Here is a 22,697-nt window from a genome sequence, read left to right as displayed (position 1 = left end):
CTTTAGCATCATTCCTTCCAAAGAAATCCCAGGGCTGATCTCCTTCAGAATGGACTGGTTGGATCTCCTTGCAGTCCAAGGGACTCAAAAGTCTTCTCCAACACCACAGTTCGAAAGCATCAATTCTTCGGCACTCAGCCTTCTTCACAGTCCAACTCTCACATCCATATATGACTTCTCTTAATTAGTTCTGTATTATTTGCCAGTTCTCAGGAGTAATTAAATTTAAAGGCATTGATTCGATTTGTTTGGGGAACACTAATTGTTCTTGGCATGCGTCATAAAACAGTTATTTAAATTATTACTTGCAGACACCTATAATCACATACCTATAGAAGGCAGGGTTTTGGATGACCAAATATTTGATGCCATAGAACAATTTGATGGAAAACTTTTAGCTATGTATATTAACATAAACTGGAAAAGGAGATGGCAACTCACTCCAGTATTCTTGCTTGGGAAATCCCATGCACAGATGCACCTAGTAAGCTACAGTTCATGGTGTTGCAAAGAGTCAGACACAATCTAGCAACTAAATGGCAACAGTATTAATATAAACTGGAAGACAAATACAGAAGTTGATCCTAAGATAGGACATTAGGGTGAAAACACTATCAAGTTGGACAGACCAAATTCTTCATCAGGGACTAAACAGCTGAGAGAGTTTAATATGTTAGTTTGAGGAAATGAGAGTGGCCCTAAACAGGTTACTTTTTTGGTTGACTGAAGCTTGTAGCAAATATGGCTTACACTAGATGAAGTTGCTTCCATGGTACACTGGGGAGAAAACTTTGAAATGTTTAGGGAGATTGGGATTTTAGCATGGGCTTACATTAAGATCTGCTCACCCACCTGCTAAAACTTAACCAGTGGGGGCACTCCAGGGGGCATTCCCTTCACCAAAGCTAAGGGAAATTTACAGTTATTTATTATCATGTAAAAAAATTTTACTAATAAATATCAGTATAATTGTCACCCAACGTTGAAACTGGAACACTGACAATACCTGATGTCAGCGTATGTGGCTCTGCACTATCCTACTCTCTGCCTCTCTCCATTCAAGTTAGCGGCTTGCCTGATGTGCTCATTATTCCATTTCTTTTCCAGATAATAGATTTCCTAGTGGGTATTATTTCTTGAAAATATTCGATTGTTTACTCTTTTAATTCAATGTTATATTCATAAGATGATCCATATTTTTATTGGTTAATTCAATTTGACTGCTGTTATTATATTCCTTTGGGTGACTAGATGGCAGACAGTGTATTAAACCATTCTCCAGTCCAGTGGTTACTTCATTCTCTCCAGGCATTTTTTATTAGAAAACTTTTGTCTCAGCCACTTATAGACAGAGTTCCTCATGTATATTTGGAGGAGTTTCTCTTGGGTGTATAGCTAAAACAATAACCTTGGTTTTGAGTTTTGGATAGTTAATTTTTAGGTGATCTGGTTATTCCAAAGTAGCTGTATGACCACAAACCTAAATAAATGTATTTTGTCTCTACTCAGTGCATCACTTGGAATGCAATATTTCTTGATTCTTGTCTATTAAAATAATGTAAAAACCATATTTCATAGCATTCCTGATTTGTAATCTCTTAATTACTAACTCAGCAGTAGCCGCAGGACTGGAGAAGGTCAGTTTTCATTCCAATCCCAAAGAAAGGCAATGCCAAAGAATGCTCAAACTACTGCACAATTGCACTCATCTCTCATGCTAGTAAAGTAATATTCAAAATTCTCCAAGCCAGGCATCAGCAATATGTGAACTGTGAACTTCCAGATGTTCAAGCTGGATTTAGAAAAGGCAGAAAACCAGAGATCAAATTGCCAGCATCCACTGGATCATCAAAAAAGCAAGAGGGTTCCAGAAAAACATCTATTTCTGCTTTATTGCCTAATCCAAAGCCTTTGACTGTGTGGATCACAAGAAACTGGAAAATTCTGAAAGAGATGGGAATACCAGACCATTTGACCTGCCTCTTGAGAAAGCTGTATGCAGATTAGGAAGCAACAGTTAGAACTGGACATAGAACAACAGACTGGTTCCAAATAAGAAAAGGAGTACATCAAGGCTGTACATTGTCACCCTGCTTGAAAGTGAAAGTGAAGTCGCTCAGTTGTGTCCGACTCTTTGTGACCCCGTGGACTGTAGCCTACTAGGCTCCTCTGTCCATGGGATTCTCCAGGCAAGAGTACTGGAGTGGGTTGCCATTTCCTTCTCCAGGGGATCTTCCCGACCCAGGGATCGAACCCAGGTCTCCTGCATTGCAGGCAGACACTAACCTCTGAGCCACCAGGGACGCCCTCTTATTTAACTTATATGCAGAGTACATCATGAGAAATGCTGGGCTGGAAGAAGCACAAGCTGGAACCAAGATTGCCCGGAGAAATATCAATAACCTCAGATATGCAGATGACACCACCTTTATGGCAGAAAGTTAAGAAGAACTAAAGAGTCTCTTGATGAAAGTGAAAGAGGAGAGTGAAAAAGTTGGCTTAAAGCTCAACATTCAGAAAACTAAGATCATGGCATCCAGTTAAATCACTTCATGGCAAATAGATGGAGTAACAGTGGAAACAGTGGCAGACTTTAATTTTGGGGCTCCAGAATCACTGCAGATGGTAACACCAGCCATGAAATTAAGACACTAACTCCTTGGAAGGAAAGTTATGACCAACCTAGACAGCATATTCAAAAGCAGAGACATGACTTTGCCAGCAAAAGTCCGTCTAGTTAAGGCTATGGGTTTTCCAGTAGTCATGTATGGATGTGAGAGTTGGACTGTGAAGAAAGCTGAGCACCGAAGAATTGGTGCTTTTTTTTTCACTTTTTTTAAAATTATAAATTTATTTATTTTAATTGGAGGTTAATTACTTTATAATATTGTATTGGTTTTGCCATACATCAACATGAATCCACCACAGGTATACACATGTTCCCAGCAATCCCACTGCTGGGCATACACACCGAGGAAACTAGAATTGAAAGAGTCACATGTACCTCAATGTTCATCACAGAATTGATGCTTTTGAAATGTGATATTGGAGAAGACTCTTGAGAGTCCCTTGGACTGCAAGGAGATCCAACCAGTCCATCCTAAAGGAAATCAGTCCTGAATATTCATTGGAAGGACTGATGTTAAAGCTGAAACTTCATTACTTTGGCCACCTGATGCGAAGAGCTGACTCATTTGAAAAGACCCTGGTGGGGCAGGTGGAGAAGGGGACGACAGAGGATGAGATGGTTGGATGACATCACCGACTCAATGGACGTGAGTTTGAGTGAACTCCAGGAGTTGGTGATAGATAGGGAGGCCTGACATGTTGCAGTCCGTGAGGTCGCAAAGGGTTGGACATGGCTGAGCAACTGAACTGAACTGAATTACTAATGAGGCTGACCATCTTTTAAAATATTTAACGGCAAAAGCTGTTAATTCTTTTGTGAAATCTGTTTTTACTTTTGTCCACTTTTGTTGTTCATGTCATTAATAATGATTTATAGGATATATATATATATATTTCTTTTTATCCCTTTAAGGTGCAATATGTTGTGATTGTTTAAATTTAACAAGTTATATTTAATTTTACCATTTGTGACCATGTATATGGACCTCAAACCCATTTTGCTAATTGGAATAAGTCAGAGAAAAACAAATAGCATATGATCTCACTTTTATGGGGAAAAAAAAAAAAGCTCATAGGTACAGAGAACAGCTTGGTGGCTGCAATAGGCAGGGTGCGGAGAGTAGTCAAAAAGTTATTTTTAAATAAAATAATATGTAATTTTTGTTCTAGCCTAGTAAATTGCCTATTTATTAGTATTTTCTGAACATTTAAATTGAAACATTTACTCTGCTTTAAGGTGCAACAACTTATATTTGGATTTTGCTTTTGATCCAGTCCTAGGGTCTTTGATTTAATATAGTAGTTTAGTTGTTTACATTTATTTTGTAAATTTTATGTACAGAAAAAAAAAGACTATTTTTTTTTTGTAAGCAAATAATAAAAAAACTTGTTTTTAACTGAGTTTTTATGCTTTCTTGGTATTTCTTTCATTTTTAGTCTACATAAATTTTTCACTTGGTGATTTAGAAGACATTTTGAATTCTAACTTTTCAGTAACAAACTGGAATTCATATTTCTTCTAAATATTCATTAAATAATTTCACAATAAACACTGATTAACTTAACTAAAAAATTTAGCCCACTTTTTTTTTTCTCACAGAATCACTGAGGAGTCTCATAACAATGATCTTGAATCATTAATGTAAAACTGAATTATGTTAATACAATTTTAACTGCTTAAGGAGGTAAAACTTTTCATTAGATAAAAAATATTATCAGAAAAATTAAAATAAAAGGCAAAATATTGTGGCTGAGTCACCTTTGTATAATACTTCATTCTGGGATAATTATGAAAAAATTACTATGCTAATAAACTCGTATCCATATATAAATTGGTGTTTGCTTAGCAAAACAAATATCTGAAGTCTTTGCAAGTTTCCATTAGTACCAGTAGTGAATTCTGTGAAATCTTTTGTAAACTACAGATAATTTTTGTTTAGTTTTGGAGTTCTGGGCTTGAGCAAAGCTCTCAAGTGTGATAATGTGGCCTTCTAGGATAAATGTTAAGCTTGGCTGAGACACTCCATGAAGACTGAATTTGTCATTTGACCTCTTGGTGACTCTGTGGCCTCATTTATAAACTGGAGTTTATATTGAAACACTGCTGAGGATATAATGATGTAATTGGCTTCAGAGCTCTCCAGAGCACCCTTCAGGGAGAGTATGAAAGATGCTTGGGTGCCTGAACCAAACTATTAGAAAAATAACAGTGACAAGGAAATCTTTCAAATCTGAAGAATTAAAAATAGCTGATAGAATCTAGCAACTATCAGAATGGGAACTTGAGGTACAAGGTCTGACAATGGCCAGCCTGTTTCTTCAGTATAGCATTAGTTCTATGGTTTTCTATGAATGTTTACTGCATGTCTTTGCATCAATATTCTCTGCCCTCAAATTTAAGCATAAAATGAAACTTTGAGTTTATTGGCAACTAACTTGGACATTGTCATGCAAACAACTTTTAGCTAACCTAATGGAAAGATTTTACCATAAGTTAGTTTGGGAAGCAAAATGGGTATGATATCTTGCAACTGCTTTAGTCAGTATCTTAGTAATTACATTATTCACTATTTGTTTTACAAATATAAATATATCTATAAAAAGCAGGGTGAATGTGCACCCTTCAAACTGATTTGTTGAAAGTACTGGATTGCCTGGGTCTTTTAGTCAGATTTCATATGCCTGAAACATTGGTATATGCAAGGAAGAAAACATTGCCAGAGACATTAACACAGTTTAAATTCTGTTTTGTACAAGAGCTGAAAAAAAGCTAGAAGACAGACCTAGGATGGCTCTAGGCTGTTTTGATCCTATCTAAAAATGCTACCTTTCAACCGAATTGGTTTTCCTATTAACCATTTTCTGAGTCTGTTTAAAATTTTCAAGGAGTCGTTAAAATTCAAAAATTTGAGGTACTTTGTGAGAGCAGCCTTTTGAGAGCATGAAAGATCTATGATTGCTTTCTCCTTGGGTTTAGAAACTAACAGAATGCTTTGGAGTCAGCACCGACAAAGAATGGAGCCTGACTTGGAATTTAGTGAAAAGGGTGTTTAGAAAGTGAATAAAACTGTAATTTAAAAGCTGCACAAAATTAGTTGGCATGACTGTTTACATTAAATGTCTCCAGCGTCTTGGCGGTCAGGCAATCTCCTCTAGCTTCCTGCAGTTTTAAGTAAGATTCATGTCATTCTTGACAAGTCTTGTTACAAAACCAAAACATAAACCCAATTGCTTTGTAAAAGTTAAATAACAAGAATACAAAACAAAACCCCTGAGATAGCAGTCTTGAGAACAGTCATTTTTAAAATATACTTTTTCATGTAAAAACAAAGAAAAAAACATGCTAGGAATTAGTGAACTACAAAATGCTGCAAGTAAGACCAAGAGAGAAGGAGAAACAGGCAAAGAGATACTTGTCCTCTGTTGGAGATAGTGCTAAATCCTTCCTAGAGGGATCATTGATAATTTCCTCTAGTTGGAGTACCTGGTGCTTTGGAATAGGAGCCCAAAAGCTAATCCTCACCCCTAAGTATTAGCAATTCAGCCCAAGTGCCCATGTACTTAGGGATTTCTGTTACAGTGTTATGGATTTCCCATTTCTTTTACTGTGTGGTAACAGAGAGAGGATAAGGAGACCTGCTTTATGTTCAGTACTTTTTGCCTGAATTCTAGGGTTCACTGATTAAGCTGCCCATCAGACAAACATTCATCCTAATTTCTTCTAAACTAATGTTACAGGTATTGGGAGAGTAATTTAAAAAAGAAAAGGTATAATCCTTGCCCTTAATGATCTAATAGTCTAATAGGGAGAAGTACATAAAACATTCCAAAGAAGCAAGCTAAGCTAGTGTATTGTTATGTGTTCACCACTGTTGGGTTTCAGAAGAAAAGCTCAGTTTGATTTGGTCTCACATGGTCGAGTGTGTTTAGGTGTATGGGAGTAGGTTCGTTTGAGGGTCTAGCTGGATATTTGTTTGATATGGTCACACCTTCTCCAGGGGTCCTAGCATATTTTCTGCCTTGGGTGAGGATTTACATTGAGGAAAGGGCATTTGGCATTATACATCATTTCAAATGGGGTTGAGCAGGACTGAGTTGAATACAGCCTGGACAGAGTCCCATGACTTGGATGTCACTTAAAGGGAACACGTGTACATCCGTGGTGGATTCATGTTGATGTATGGCAAAACCAATACAATATTGTAAAGTAATTAGCCTGCAATTAAAATAAATAAATTTAAATTTTAAAAAAGTGATCAACAAGAGATTCGCTGGCTGTTCTTAGGAAGAAATCTCCTTTGGACCACAATGAGAAGGACTAATGTTGAAGCTCCAGCAGTGCACAGCCACCACTGCAATCTGATCACATGGACTACAGCCTTGTCTAACTCAACGAAGCTATGAGCCATGGCGTGTAGGGCCACCCAAGATGGATGGGTCATGGTGGAGAGTTCTGAAAAAATGTGGTTCACCGGAGAAGGGAATGGCAAACCACTTCAGCATTATTGCCTTGAAAACCGCATGAAAGGTATGAAGAGGGAAAATATAGGACACGGAAAGGTGAACTCCCCAGGTTGGTAGGTGCCTAATATGCTACTGGAGAAGAATGGAGAAATAGCTCCAGAAAGAATGAAGAGACACAGCCAAGGCAAAAACAACACCCAGTTGTGGATGTGACTGGTGATGGAAGTAAAGTCCAATGCTATAAAGAGCAATATTGAAGAGCAACCTGGAATATTAATTAGGTTCATGAATCAAGGCATGTTGGAAGTGGTCAAACAGGAGATGGCAAGAGTGAGCATCCGAATTTTAGGAATCCGCAAACTAAAATGGATTGGATGGGTGAATTTAACTCAGATGACCATTATATCTACTACTGTGGACAAGAATCCCTTGGAAGAAATGGAGTAGCCATCACAGACAACAAAAGAATCTGAAATACTGTACTTGGATGCAATCTCAAAATGACAGAATGATCTCTGTTTGTTTCCAAGGAAAACCATTCAGTATTACAGTAATCCAAGTCTGTGCCCTGACAAGTAATGCTGAAGAAGCTGAAGTTGAATGGTTCTATGAAGACCTACAAGACCTTCTAAAAATACACCCCCAAAAGATGTAATTTTCATTATAGGGGACTGGAATACAAAACTAGGAAGTCAAGAAACACCTTGAGTAACAGGGAAATTTGGCCTTGGAGTACAGAATGAAGCAGGGCAAAGGCTAATAGATTTTGCCAAGAGAATGCACTGGTCATAGCAAACACCCTCTCCAACAACACAAGAGAAGACTGTACACATGGACATCACCAGATTGTTAATACTGAAATCAGATTGATTATATTCTTTGCAGCCAAAGATGAAGAAGCTCTATACACTCAGCAAAAACAAGACCAGGAGTTGCCTGTGGCTCAGATCTTGAGCTGCCTATTGCCAAATTCAGACTGAAATTGAAGAAAGTAGGGAAAACCACTAGATGATTCAAGTATGATGTGAATCAAATCCCTTATGATTATACAGTGGAAGTGAGAAATAGATTAAACGGATTGGATCTGATAGAGTGCCTGAAGAACTATGGATAGAGTTTCATGACATAGTACAAGAGGCAGGGATCAAGACCATCCCCGAGAAAAAGAAATGCAAAAAGGCAAAATAGTTGTCTGAAGAGGCCTTAAAAATAGCTGTGAAAAGAAGAGAAGCAAAATGCAGAGGAGTTAAAGGAAAGATTTACCATTTGAATGCAGATTTCTGAAGAATAGCAAGGAGGTATAAGAAAGCCCTCCTCAGTGATCAAGGCAAAGAAATAGAGGACAGCAACAGAATGGGAAAGACTAACGATCTCTTCAGGAAAATTAGAGATACCAAGAGAACATTTCATGCAAAGATGGCCACAATCAAGGACAGAAATGGTATGGACCTAACAGAAGTAGAAGATATTAAGAAGAGATGGCAATAAAACGCCAAACTATACAAAAAGATCTTCGTGACCCAGATAATCAAGATGGTGTGATCACTCACCTAGAGCCAGATATCCTGGAATGTGAAGCCAAGTGGTCCTTAGGAAGCATCACTGCAAACAAGGCTAGTGGAGGTGATGGAATTCCAGTTGAGCTATTTCAAATCCTAAAAGATGATGCTGTGAAAGTGCTGCACTCAATATGCCAGCAAATTTGGAAAACTCAGCAGTGGCCATAGGACTGGAAAAGGTCAGTTTTCATTCTAACCCCAAAGAAAGGCAAAGAAACTACCACACAATTGCATTCATCTCACACACTAGCAAAGTAATACCCCAAGTTCTCCAAGCCAGACTTCAACAGTACATGAACCGTGAACTTCCAGATGTTCAAGTTGGATTAAGAAAAGGCAGAGGAACCAGAGATCAAATTGCCAACATCCGTTGGATCATCAAGAAAGCAAGAGAGTTCCAGAAAAACATCTACTTCTGCTTTATTGACTATTCCAAAGCCTTTGACTGTGTGGATCACGACAAAGTATGGAAAATTCTTTAAAATATGGGAATATCAGACCACCTGATCTGCCTTTTGAGAAATCTGCATGCAGGTCAAGAAGCAACAGTTAGAACTAGACATGGAGCAACAGACTGGTTTCAAATAGGCTGTATATTGTCACCCTACTTATTTAACTTATATGCAGAGTACATTATGGGAAATGTTTTGCTGGATGAAGCATAAGTTGGAATCAAGATTTCTGGGAAAATATCAATAACTTCATATATGCAGATGACACCACCCTTATGGCAGAAAGTGAAAAACTAAAGAGCCTCTTGATGAAAGAAGAGAGTGAAAAATCTGGCTTAAAACTCAACATTCAGAAAACTAAGAAAATTGCATCTGCTCCCATCATTTCATGGCAAATAGTTGGGGAAACAATAGAAACAGTGACAGACTTCATTTTGGGGGACTCCAAAATCTTTGCAGATTGTGATTTCAGCCATGAAAGTAAAAGATGCTTGCTTGGAAGAAAAGTTATGACCAACCTAGACAACATGTTAAAAAGCAGAGACATTACTCTGCCAACAATGGTTCGTCTAGTCAAAGCTATGGTTTTTCCAGTAGTCATGTATGGATGTGTGAGAGTGGGTCTATAAAGAAAGCTGAGCACTGTAGAATTGATGCTCTTGACCTCTGGTGTTGGAGAAGACTTTTGAGAGTCCCTTGTACTGCAAGGAGATCCAACCAATCAATCCTCAAGGAAATCAGTCCTGAATATTCATCGGAAGGACTGATGGTGAAGCTGAAACTCCAATACTTTGGCCACCTGATGCGAAGAACTGACCCATTTGAAGACACTAATGCTGGGAAAGATTGAAGGTGGGAGGAGAAGGGGACAAGAGGATGAGGTAGTTGAATGGCATCACCGACTCAATGGACATGAGTTTGAGTAAACTCTGGGAGTTTGTGATGGACAGGGAGGCCTGGCATGGGGTTGCAAAGAGTCAGATATGACTGAGAAACTGAACTGAACTGATTCACTGAGGGCCCTCTCACATGGAGATTGGACCTCCAAGTGCTACTCTGGCTCCGTGGTAGTATTGATAGAGATTTTGTTAAGAGGTAGCTGACTCTGAGAAGATTTTGTTCTTGGCCACTTGATCTTTCCACGTGGGATCCTCTAGTTTCAGGACTTCTACCCCTCTCGCTGCCGTATTCTTCCTCTTCAACCAGACGTTGACACATTTATCTAGTTTCCAAGGGAAATGGAAAACACCCCTGGTGATCAACAATATTAAATATTATTTTTTTATTATTGTTTCACAAGTGAACTTGGAAACAAAAGCCAAGAATCTGACCTTTTTATTCCCTGGCCTCCTAAATAAATTTTGTACTGAAACAATGGAATGATTGCTAATGTTAAAGCAGGGAGTGTCATGGTATAGTAGGGATTAAGGGTAAAATACATTGATTGATGAATAAATATATTATCCTACTGGGGTATGTTGAAGTATTTCTTCTATTATGTGATTAAGGAATTGGGCATTTCCCATAAAGAATGAAGAAACAGGTATTGCAAGTTAAAAAAAAAAAAATCAGTGAGAAATCAGAAGGTCCAGATTCTTGTTTCAGTGTACTGATCATATGACCTGTGGTAAAGAATTTAATGTCTATGAACTCTAGAATCTCTCCCTTAAAAAATGATGTGTAATAATATACATCTGTCTACTACCTGGGAGGTGGTACTGTATTGTAGTTAATAAGAATTTAAATTCAGTCTCTCTAGTTTTTTATTTGTTCTCTACCACTTATCTGTGAAATTTGCCAACTGAATCAGTCTTCCTAAGCTCCTGTTTCCTCAAGGAAGTTGTGCTTAGGACTGAATGATATCATATATATGATACATGTCAGAGAATATGTCAGGACCCCTAGAGATGGGGTGACCATACAGAAGAGATACCCAGCGAAAACCCCAACCATCGCCATCCCCACACATGGAAACACACTAGATCTTGTCAATCTGGAATCAATCTGAGCTTTTCTCCTAAAACCCACCAGTGGTGAAACATAACCAATACACTAGCTTAGCTTGGTTCTTTGGAATGTTTTATGTGCACTCCTCCCTATTAGACTATTGATGGTTAAAGGTGAAGGACTATATATGTATATAGTGTATGATCTTTGTAATGTGCTGTTAAATTCAGTTTGCTAGTATTTTATTGAGAATTTTTGTGTCTGTATCCATCAGGGATATGGGAGTTTTTTGTAGTTTTTAATTTTCTTCCCTTGTGGTGTCTTCTCTGACTTTGCTATCAGGATAATGCTGGTCTAGTTTTGGAAAATCCCCTCCTCTTCAGTTCTTTGAAAGAGTTTGAGAAGGATTGGAGTAATTCTTCTTTAAATGTTTGGTAAAATTAGCCAGTGAAACCATCTGGTCCTGGATTTTGCTTGTTTGTTGGGAAGTTTTTAATTACAGAATCAATATCCTATTTGTTATTGGTTTATGCAGATTTTCTGTTTCTTCATAAGTCAGTCTTGGTAGATTTTCTGTTTCTAGGAATTTATCTATTTCTTCTATGTTGTCTAATTCATAATAGGCTCTTATTGAGGATGAATGAATAATATACACACACACACGCGTATATATAGACATACAGCCATAAAAAAAGAAATCGTCATTTGCGACAGCATAAATGAACCTTTAGGGCATTATACTAAGTGAAATAAGTCAGAGAGAGAAGATAAATGTTGGATGAGTTCATTACATGCGGAATCTAAGTCCAAACTCATAGAAACAAGAACATATTGATGTTTTCGAAGGTCCGTCTAGTCAAGGCTATGGTTTTTCCAGTAGTCATGTATGGATGTGAGAGTTGGACTGTGAGGAAAGCTGAGCGCCGAAGAATTGATGCTTTTGAACTGTGGTGTTGGAGAAGACTCTTGAGAGTCCCATGGACTGCAAGGAGGTCCAACTAGTCTATTCTAAAGGAGATCAGTCCTGGGTGTTCTTTGGAATGCTAAAGCTGAAGCTCCAGTACTTTGGCCACCTCATGTGAAGAGTTGACTCATTGGAAAAGACTCTGATGCTGGGAGGGATTGGAGGCAGGAGAAAAGGGGGATGACAGAGGGTGAGATGGCTGGATGGCATCACTGACTCAATGGATGTGAGTTTGAGTGAACTCCGGGAGTTGGTGATGCACAGGGAGGCCTGGCGTGCTGCAGTTCATGGTGTCGCAAAGAGTCGGACATGACTGAGCGACTGAACTGAACTGAACTGAAGGGCAGGAGTGAGGGTGGGGTAACTTCTAATTAATTATAAGATGAAGACATTCTGGAGATACAATATATAGCTTGGTGTCTGTTGTTAACAGTACTGCATTATATATTTAAAAGTTGCTGAAAGAGTATATATATATTTTTTTCATATTTTATTTTATTTTACTTTACAATACTGTATTGGTTTTGCCATACATCAACATGAATCTGCCATGGGTGTGCACATGTTCCCAATCCTGAACCCTCCTCCCACCTCCCTCCCCATACCATCTCTCTGGGTCATCCCAGTGCACCAGCCCCAAGCCTCCAACAAATGCTAAAGGTTATTCTCTAGACAGGAAACACAAAAAGGGTGTATAAACCTGAACGCAAAATAATAAAGTAAATGAAACAGTATATTTTTAAAATGCTCCCCAAACTTGTGAAACAAAAGATTTAATTATACGAAGTGATGGTTGTGTTTAATGAACCTTGTTGTAATCATGCTGCAATATATACATATGTGAAATCATTACCTTGTAGATCTTATATTCACAATTTTATGTGTCAATCATATCTCAGTAAAGCTGGAAGAATAAAAGTACCTTCCCCTCTGCAATTGTACTGTCAGCCATTACTTCCCAGGGTTGTCTTTTTTTACTCTCCAATCGTCCAATGCACTCTTTTTAGCTTGCCATTTCAAATAATATGTTTTAGAAAATCAGATCACTGACTTGTTTTAGAATTTTGTAATAAGAAAAAATAAGAATCTTTGTGTGGAAATAGAGATCAAGGACAACTTTTTAAATTTAGAGGTTTTTTTTTTTTGTTTGTTTTGTTTTTTTGCTGTTCGGTTATTTCTTTTAAGAAGCTGCACTGCTTTCTTTGGTTTTCTCATATGTGTATCCCAGATTGTGACTTAATCATTATAACAAGATGTTAAAACGGAACTCTATATATCGTGGTTTTAGTTATATCACCAAGAACATAGTTAGCAGGGACTTTAATATTACAAAGTAAGGGGCTAGGTTACATTTGGTAAAATCAGGATTTGTACATGTTCTCTTTTAAGCTGAGATTGAAGAGACTAAAAGAGAAGTTACAGTCTCAAGAGAGAATTTTCTTTAGTGGAAGTTGTTAGGGAGGGGAGAGAATTGCTTAATCTTTCTTGTAGATCGGTTAGAGTTGTTTAGATAACAGTTCCATAGAGCTTGGGGGACACAGTGAGTTACTGCCACTGGAAAAAGGTAAAGGGCCAGAAGGTGTCTGAACCAGGCTGTACAGATAAAGTAGAAAATTGCAGTTAAGAAGTCACTACGTTGGATCAAAATATATGTTTCAGGTGGGTATGATGAGATGGTCCTAAATCTTGCGCAAAATGTCTAACTAGAGAGGTGAGGAGGCTTCAACCAACATAGCCTGATGGTATATTAATGGCTACTCAAGGACTGAGGCAGGAATCCTAAGCAATTTTCTGTAAAAGCTTCATTCATCTTCATCAGAGAAATTCAGTTCAGGGAGTGTTGGTTATTTTCATATTGCTGCTGAAACAAATCACCACAAATTTAGTGGCTTAAAAGAATGCAGATTTATTCTCTTCCAGTTCTAGAGGTCAAAAGTCTGAAGTCCAAGTGAGGTCAAGCTGCATTCCTCCTGGAGCCTTTTAGGGAATAATCTGTTTCTTTGCCTTTTCTCTCTCCTAGAAGCCACCTGTGTTCCTTATCTGTGGCTTCTTCCTCTGTCTCCAAAGCCAATGACTGAGAATCCTCAGATCCTTCTCTCTGTAGCTTTTCTTCCATCATCACTTCACCTTCCATGTCTTGGACTGTACTGACTCCTCTGCTTAGAAGGACCTTTATGATTGACATTAAACCCAACCAGACAATACAGGATAATCTCTCCTCTTGAGATCCTTAATTAATCACTTTTTAAAGTCCTTTTGCCATGTTCCCTGGGGAAGGGAAAGGCTACCCACTCCAGTATTCTGGTCCGGAGAATTCCATAGACTGTATAGTCCATGGGGTCGCAAAGAGTCAGACTCGACTGAGTGCCTTTCACTTTGCCATGTTAGGTAGCATATCCACAGGTTCTAGGGATTAGGACATGGATATCTTTGGGAGGCTTGTCTTCTTTCTACTACACCAGTGAAGGAAGGTAGCCTAGGAACCCACTGAAGTATCAAGAAAGGAAGAATCAACTTTAAACAAGGCTGGGCTAAGAGAAGCCTGGCAGTAGCTCGAAGAGTAAAAATCAAGAATTTTTATTGTTTCTTGCTGCTCCTCACATCTTTTTCCATGACCCTAAAGATAAGAAACTTCTCTTGGCAAGCTAGGGAGGAGAGGAGAAGTACAGTCTGGGAAAATAGGAAAGAAGTGAGTTATTTCCTTTTTGTCTTCTGTTAAATAAGCAGTGCCAATGGAGAAGATGGCAGAATTAAGGTGTTTCCATACTGAACTTTTGAAGGTTATATTTGATCAAGGTTGGTTGAATGGTTGTATATATAGTATATAGCAATGATAGTTATATACAATAATCCTGATTTTGTCTTATACCCATAAAAACCTAACAACCAAAAGATGAAAAAGGTTAACTTGTGCTTGGACTGTTAAAAGGCATTATCCTGAACCAGCATTGTAAATTTTAATTCCTGAATTTTTGAAGTCTAAGAAAAGCTTTAAAGGCAAGCAAAGACAAAAAAAAAAGTGAATCTGGACACTTTGTAGATAAGTAATTGTTGACAGTTTCAGTACAAGCAAAAATAAAAACAATTGAAGTGGCAAGACCTGGAACCACTGATAGCCGTATAAAATGACAGTGAAGCCCAGAAATTGCCACTGGGGAAAAGTAAAGAAAATGTATTAATAAAAGCAGAATTATAGTTTGGGTATATTTAATGAAAGGGCACACTTAAACATCCTCCTGGTATTAAGGTCACACAGCGACGGCATGTCCGTAAAATAGCATACCTCTTCTGACTAGTCCACGAAGGACTACTTCTCTCTCAATACCTCAGTTACCTCTGAAGTCTTTGTTGATCTACAACACAATACTACGCTAATGTTCATTACGTCTTGACCGCATAAAAAAGAAAGGTTTCTCTTTTCAAAGTACACCATTTTCTACGGCAGGAACATGAACAACACATTTTACAAAGATTAATATAAAATTTTTTTTTTCAAATAGAAAAGCTGTTTCACCGTAGTAATTACCAAACTCCAACATATCTAGTGGGGAAAACCACTAGACCATTCAGGTGTGATCTAAATCAAATCCCTTATGATTATACAGTTGAAGTGAGAAATAGATTTCAGGGACTAGATCTGATAGATAGAGTGCCTGATGAACTATGGACAGAAGTTCATGACATTGTACAGGAGACAGGGATCAGAACCATCCCCAAGAAAACTAAATGCAAAAAAGCAAAATGGCTGTCTGAGGAGGCCTTGCAAATAGCAGTGAAAAGAAGAGAAGCCAAAAAGCAAAGGAGAAAAGGAAAGGTAACCCCTTTTGAATGCAGAGTTGCAAAGAATAGCAAGGAGAATAAGAAAGCCTTCCTCAGCGATTAATGCAAAGAAATAGAGGGAAAAAATAGAATGGGAAAGACTAGAGATCTCTTCTAGAAAATTGCAGATGCCAAGGGATCATTTCATGCAAATATGGGTTCAATAAAGGACAGAAATGGTATGGACCTAACAGAAGCAGAAGCTATTAAGAAGAGATGGCAAGAATACACAGAAGAACTATTAAAAAAAAGATCTTCAAAACCCAGATAATCATGATGATGTGATCACTCACCTAGAGCCAGACTTCCTGGAATGTGAAGTCAACTGGGCCTTAGGAAGCATCACTATGAACAAAGCTAGGGGAGGTGATGGAATTCCAGTGGAGCTATTTCAAATCCTGAAAGATGATGCTGTGAAAGTGCTGCACTCAATATGCCAGCAAATTTGGAAAACTCAGCAGTGGCCACAGGACTGGAAAAGGTCAGTTTTCATTCCAATCCCAAAGAAAGGCAATGCCAAAGAATGCTCAAACTACTGCACAATTGTATTCATCTCACATGCTAGTAAAGTAATGTTCAAAATTCTCCAAGCCAGGCTTCAGCAATGCATGAACCGTGAACTTCCAGATGTTCAGGCTGGTTTTAGGAAAGGCAGAGGAACCAGAGATCAAATTGCCAACATCTCTGGATCATTGAAAAAGCAAGAGAGTTCCAGAAAAGGATCTATTTCTGCTTTATTGACTATGCTAAAGCCTTTGACTGTGTGGATCACAATAAACTGTGGAAAATTCTTCAAGAGATGGGAATACCAGACCACCTAACCTGCCTCTTGAGAAATCTGTATGCAGGTCAGGAAGCAACAGTTAGAACTGGACGTGGAACAACAGACTGGTTCCAAATAGGAAGAGAAGTACGTCTGGGCTGTATATTGTCACCCTGCTGATTTAACTTCTATGCAGAGTACATCATGAGAAATGCTGAGCTGGAAGAAGCACAAGCTGGAATCAAGATTTCTGGGAGAAATATCAATAACCTCAGATATGCAGATGACACCACCCTTATGGCAGAAAGTGAAGAAGAACTAAAGAGCCTCTTGATGAAAGTGAAAGAGGAGAGTGAAAAAGTTGGCTTAAAGCTCAACATTCAGAAAACAAAGATCATGGCATCTGGTCCCATCACTTCATGGCAAATAGATGGGGAACCAGTGGAAACAGTGGCTGATTTTATTTTAGGGTGCTCCAAAATCATTGCAGATGGTGATTGCCGCCATGAAATTAAGACACTTACTCCTTGGAAGGAAAGTTATGACCAACCTAGCTGCTAAGTCACTTCAGTCGTGTCCAACTCTGTGCAGCCCCATAGACGGCATCCCACCAGGCTCCCCCGTCCCTGGGATTCTCCAGGCAAGAACACTGGAGTGGGTTTTCCATTTCCTTCTCCAGTGCATGAAAGTGAAAAGTGAAAGTGAAGTCGCTCAGTCATGTCCGACTCTTAGCAACCCCATGGACTGCAGCCTACCAGGCTTCTCTGTCCATGGGATTTTCCAGGCAAGAGTACTGGAGTGGGGTGCCATTGCCTTCTCCTATTACCAACCTAGACAGCATATTAAAAAGCAGAGACATTACTTTGCCAATAAAGGTCCGTCTCGTCAAGGCTATGGTTTTTCCAGTAGTCATGTATGGATGTGAGAGTTGGAATATAAACAAAGCTGAATGAAGAAGAATTGATTCTTTTGAACTGTGGTGTTGGAGAAGACTCTTGAGAGTCCCTTGGACTGTAGTCCATCCTAAAGGAGATCAGTCCTGGATGTTCATTGGAAGGACTGATGTTGAAGTTGAAACTCCAATACTTTGGCCACCTGATGCAAAGAGCTGACTCATTTGAAAAGACCCTGATGCTGGAAAGGATTGAGGGCAGGAGGAGAAAGGCACGACAGAGGATGAGATGGCTGGATGGCATCACTGACTCAATTGACATGAGTTTGGCTGAACTCTGGGAGTTGGTGATGGACAGGGAGGCCTGGCATGCTGTGGTTCATGGGGTCGCAAAGAGCTGGACATGAGTGAGCGACTGAACTGAACTGAACTGAGTATGTCTCCCAATGATCCTACTGTCCTAGTATTCTTGCCCTCCCTCATTATATCAGGGCTTGCTCTGAGTGACCAGTAGAATACAATGCAAGTGGTGATGCGTGATTTTTGGAGTCTAAAAGGCCTTGCAGATTCTGCCTTCTTCTTTTGGATCACTTACTTTCGAAGCTAGCCACTGTGCTGTGAGATTATCCAAGTAGCCCTGTAGAGAGGCTCATGTGGAGAGGAGCTATGGTCCCAGTCAATGGCCAACACCAATTTTCCAGGCCCCTGAACAAGCCATATGGATCCTCCAAGCTGTCTGATAACTGCAGTCCCACTCAATATCTAGCTGTAAGTCTCATTCTAGACTCAGACACAACCACTAATTAAGCCATGACTTAATTCATGATCCACAGGACTGTGAGAGATTATAAATTGATGTTGTTACTTTGAATCACTGTATTGTAATGGTGCTCTCTTACATAGCAATAAATAATGAATATATTCACCCTTAAAAAGTAAAATATCAATCATCTGTGCACCTAAGAGATACTGTACAATTTGTCCTTCAAATATCAGTATTTCAAGTGACTAAGCTGGTAATGTAATTATGTTTCTTTTTTTTTTTAATGATTTAATTGCATGGCTTAATCTATTCTATTAAAACCTAGAATGGTAGCTAGTGGAAGAAAAATATCCACAAGCCCTCAGACTATTACCAGTAGCCACCGAACTGTTTGACATATCACTGAGCATTTCTGATCAATTTAAATAAGTGCCCTATTTCAGCAGAAAAATATTTAAATGTCTAGAAAAGAAAGGCTGCATTAAAAAAGATATTTGGATTCATCCAAAGAAGATAGTGAGGTACACACATGTACATTATAATATAAATATACACATATATACATGTGTCTGTATGTGATATGTTATTATATCTTGATTTAACTCTGTAGCCTCTCCTCACAATGGTTTGAACTACATGTGATATAGGATGAGAAGAAAAGAAAAACCAGTAGTTCGGTTAAATACAATTCAGAGCAAATAATTCATCATTATTATAGCAATTAGTCTTTAATTTTTTTCTGTCCCTCTAAGCAGGAACACAAATCAGTTCATTTTGAGAGTGGAGCAACCTGATTTCTCATATTCGATCCTTCCTTTTGTTATTAAAAAAGTAAACTACATAGGCTCCTTCCACCTCTCTCCCCGTTTATAAAGCAGATTTTACATTCTCCCTCTGTGCTTCGTCTCTCCTAAAATTTTGATGCCAGACCAAGAGATCCACAGCAGTGGGTGGTCCAAAGCGGCTGCACATCCGTTCTCTAAAATGTGCAGGCTGCTTCATGGCGGTTCACAAACCATTTCCCCGGGCTCAGTTAATACATGGGCCAGTCATTCATGCTCAGCACGTCCACCATGATCTTAAACAATCGGCATGTTTAAAATAGATAACCAAGGACCTACTGTGCAGCACAGGGAACTTCTACCTAATAATACTCTGTAATAACTTGAATGGGAAAAGAATTAGAAAAAAAGTAGATACATGTTACGTATGGCTGAGTTGCTTTGCTATGTACTTGACTAACATGGCAATGTAGAATGAAAATATTTTTATTATCCTTCAATTAAAAACAAATACAGTATTGTAAAGTAAAATAAAGTAAAAATAAAAATTAAAAAAGTAAAAAGAGAGCTAAAGATGGTAATAAACAGTCATGGAACATTAAAAAAAAACAAGTAAAGTGGAAAACTTTTTAAAGTTTTTAAATGGAAAAGAAAACAATTACCTGAGACTCATAAAATACTTGTTTGAAATGAAAATATAAATTTTAAACAATTACATTATTGAATTTGTATAATATATAAGTACATATCAAAGTATTGCGAGGCTGCAACGTATTTACCTTATGGTTCATGCCTTCTAGGGGCTCACATTCTAATAGCTGACAGTACATAAAGATGTAAGACAAGTTAAATAACATAAATTTTATTTCAGCATTTAGCAACCATTAAATATCATGCATGGTTATTTTAAAATGAAATGAGAAACGTAAAAAATCTGAGTGGCAGTTTACATCTTAAAATTAATTTTTCTTTCCTTTTTCATGTGACCTTTTCTTCAATGCAGTTTTAGAAAACTAGGTGAACACTTAAGTAAAATGTTATCTTAATTGTTTTCTTCCAGTAATTGACACTGTTTAATTTTACTATATTCAACTGACATTTTTGTTTGAAGAAAACTTCCTTTTTGATTACAGTGAATGATATCCTAGTTTTTTGTTGGTATTATTTATCAATGAACAATGATTGACAGTGTAGCTCAGCTTGGGTTCAGAAAATGACCCAGAGACCATTATGGGACTGTGGCAAGAGAAATGAGAGAAGGTAAAGAGCTTAGTAAGTTGAGTAGGTTTGGAAATACTTGGTCATAGACACATTCATTGGCAACTGAACTCACTTGCTTCGGATTGAAAATTACTCTAAACTCCTAAAGCTAAGCTCCCATTTTTCTTGTAACTCCGGCAATAACTGGCTGCCTGATTTAGAGTACATTTATTAACTATTTTGACATGTAAATATCTATAAAGTGGGTTAAGAATATCTACCTGGGACTTCTGTGGTGGCTCAGTGATAAAGAATCCACCTGCCAGTGCAGGTGATGCTGGTTCGATCCCTGGTCCTGGAAGATCCCACATGCCGAGGAGCTAAGCCTGTGAGCCACAACTATTGTCCCTGCAGCTACTGAGCCCAGGTTCTCTAAAGCCTGTGCTCCACAAGAGAAAACCACTACAATGAGAAGCCTGTGCACCACAATTAGAGAATAGCCCCACTCACCACAACTAGAAAAAAGCCCTTGCAGCAACAAGACCCAGCACAGCCAAAATAAATAAATAAGTTTTTAAAAATCCACCTAACAGTTTGAAAAAATTAAATATGCAACATATTTAAAGCAGAATTTTCTCAATATAGCTAAAAATGTTTGGAGGAATATCACCAAAAAAAAAAAAAATGAAGATAATCACTAATGATACTATCTCCTATTTTGAAAGAGTGGTTTGATTAAAGGTGGGCAGAGAGGGAGAGGGGGACAGAGCTGGACTGAAATCTACCACATCCCTGGCAGATGTAGTCTACTATAAGGATTTGGGGATTTTATAATTAAATGTATTAGCCTGCTGTGGAGATGAGACATTTACCTGCTGGCTTTACTTTTTCTAAGAATCTCTCTAAATTTGTTCTCACCTTTGTCTTGCAGCACGCATTATAAAAATGTATATACTTCTGAATAGGTTGCAAGTGAAACAGGCTCTGTTCATCAACCTGTACTTTCTCAAACTCTGTATTTGCAAGGTTCCCAGAGTAAGCATTTCAGTTCAAAGGCAGGCTCCAAAGAATTTCGGTTTGGCCAGGCTGAGGTGAGAAATCTACCTAATCTGGGGCTGGCCCTGGTGGTTCCTCTTCACATTGGAATTGGTTCTGTATGGATTCTGCTGTGTTTAATGGTATTATCCAAACTTTCTGAGGTTTTACCCCAGCTTTGTTCAACTTTCAGCTATAACATATCTAAGAGCGTAAAAACTTCATACATTATATAAATCTGCAATTGAACATTTTTAAACTGCCAAGCCAAAGGGGAATTAAAAGTTTTGTTGTTGATCAGTCACTAAGTTGTATCTGACTCTTTGTGACCCCATGGACTTCAGCATGCCAGGCTTCCCTGTCCTTCACCATCTCCCAGAGTTTGCTTAAACTCATGTGCACTGAGTCGGTGATGCTATCCAGACATCTCATTCTCTGTCATCCTCTTCTACTGCCTTCAGTCTTTCCCAGCATCAGGGTTTTTTTCCAGTGAATCGGCTCTTCACATCAGATGGCCAAAGTATTGGAGCTTCGGCTTCAGAATCCGTCCTCTGAATGAATATTCAGAGTTTATTTCCCTTAAGATTGACTGGTTTGATAAGTATCTTCTCCAACACCACAGTTCAAAAGCATCAATTCTTTGGTACTCAGGCCTTCTTTATAGTCCAACTCTTAACACTCGTACATAACTACTGGAAAAACCATAGCTTTGATTATATGGACCTTTGTCTGCAAAGTGATATCTCTACTTTTTAATATGCCGTCTAGGTTTGTCATAGCTTTTCTTCCAAGGAGCAAGTGTCTTTTAATCTCATTGCTGTAGTCATTGTCCATAGTGATTTGGGAGCCCAAAAAGATAAAATCTGCCACTGTTTCCATTTTTTCCCCATCTATTTGCCATAAGCGATGGAACTGGATGCCATGATCTTAGTTATCTGAATGTTGAGTTTTAAGCCAGCTTTTTCACTCTCCTCTTTCACTTTCATCAAGAGGCTATTTAGTTCTTGTTTGCTTTCTGCCATTAGGGTGGTATCATCTGCATATCTAAGGTTGTTAATATTTCTCTCAGCAATCTTGATTCCACCTTGTGCTTCATCCAGACTGGCATTTCACATGATGTACTCTGCATAGAAGTTAAATAACCAGGTGACAATATACAGCCTTGACATACTCCTTTCCCAGTTTTGAACCACTCTGTTTTTTCATGTCAGTTCTAACTGTTGCTTCTTGACCTGCATACAGGTTTCTCAGGAGTAAGTAAGGTGATCTGGTATTCTCATTTCTTTAAGAATTTTCCAGTTGGTTGTGATCCATACAGTCCAAGGTTTTAGTGTAGTCAGTGAAGCAGAAGTAGATGTTTTTCTGGAATTCCTTTGCTTTCTCTAAGATTCGACAAATACTGGCCATTTGATCTCTCATTCCTCTGTGT

This window comes from Capricornis sumatraensis, unplaced genomic scaffold (assembly GCF_032405125.1).
Source record: "Capricornis sumatraensis isolate serow.1 unplaced genomic scaffold, serow.2 scaffold1, whole genome shotgun sequence".
Classification (NCBI taxonomy): Eukaryota; Metazoa; Chordata; class Mammalia; order Artiodactyla; family Bovidae; genus Capricornis; species Capricornis sumatraensis.
Note: the sequence above shows the minus strand (reverse complement) of the source record.